Genomic DNA, 1,549 nt, shown 5'->3' with positions numbered 1-1,549 from the left:
TAGTTTGCAACACACAGTTCTACATAATTTTGAGTTCCAGATTTTCTTCCATCCCCCCCCTCCAATGGAATGAATCATCAGAAAGAAGAAACAGAACCAAAAAAAAAAGCACAACCCAACAACAAATACAAAAGAGAGGAAAAAAGGGGGGGAGAAAAAGGCAAGCATGAAGTGTGCCTCAATCTGCATTCATACTTCATAGTTCTTTCTCTGGAGGTAGATAGCACTCTCCTTTGTCCTTTGGAGCCATCTCTGCATATTGTGTTGCTGAGAAGAGCAAAGTCTGTCAGGGTTAGTCATCACAGAATCCATATATCTGTGGTTGTGTATAATGTTCTCCTGGCTCTACTCTGCTCACTCAGCATTATGTCGTGTAGGTTTTTCCAGGTTGTTATGAAGTCTGTATCATCCCCATTTCTTATAGCACAATAGTATTCCATTACCTTCATATACCACAGCTTGTTCAGCCATTCCCCAGTTGATGGGCATCGCTTTGATGTCCAATTCTTAGCTACTACAAAAAGAGCCACTATAAATATTTTTGTACATATAGGTCCTTTTCCCACTTGTGTGATCTCTTTGGGATACAACCCTAGGAGTGGTATTGCTGGGTCAAAGGGTATGAACGTTTTTATAGCCCTTTGCTCTCCAAAATGGCTGGATCAGTTCACAGCTCCACCAGCAATGTAACAATGTTCCAATTTTCCCACATCCTCTCCAGCATTTATCATTTTCCTGTTTTCTCATTTTAGCCAATCTGACAGGAGAGACTGGTACCTAAGAGTTGTTTTGAAAAATGTGCCACCTCTTATGATTGTAATACTTAACCAGTATGTCAGAGTCTTTTCAAGATCTGTGCAAGCTGCCTCCTAACCAAGGTGATGGATAGAAGATATGGAATAAAATGTACATTTTGAGAAATGGGCAGTGTGGCAAATTGTGTTACATCACTAGGAGCTTTCATTATAAATACTTTGTTGGTTGATTGTTTTCAGTGTTGGGTAGGAGAGGATGACAATGGCAGGGGCACTAGCAATAGGATTGTCCTGCCCCTGATCCTGCACATTGCAAAACAATAAGGAAAGAAATTAATATAACAATATATGCTACAGAACAGGAGGAAAGCCAGAAGGAATGAGAAAGCTTTAAAAGTATTATTTTCAATTTATTATTACTCAAAAAGAAATTCAGACTAGCCACATTTATTCCATGTATAATCCTCTTTTTATGACGCACGTAAAATGTTTGTTTTATTGTGGATTTAATTGTGTTTTATTATGGTATCCCCCCTATATTCACACATCTCCAAATGACACTTCAGTACCCTGGATCTGCTCTGAACTGTCTAGCTTGTGCTTCCTCCTTCTTTTCCTGGCACCTCTTCTTTCTGCTGTTCCCTAGGGACTTTCCGCAGGGGTGGGCTTTGGTTTTTCATTCTTCTTGTGATGCCAGGTCTACCTAGTAAGATTATGAAGCTTTTTCTTACTATGGTACCAGTCCCCTGTAACACTACATACTAATTTGCCTTCTCCATGGCTACATTAGTCAA

The sequence above is a fragment of the Trichosurus vulpecula genome, chromosome 2 (assembly GCF_011100635.1).
Source record: "Trichosurus vulpecula isolate mTriVul1 chromosome 2, mTriVul1.pri, whole genome shotgun sequence".
NCBI lineage: Eukaryota > Metazoa > Chordata > Mammalia > Diprotodontia > Phalangeridae > Trichosurus > Trichosurus vulpecula.
This window is presented reverse-complemented; position numbering follows the sequence as displayed.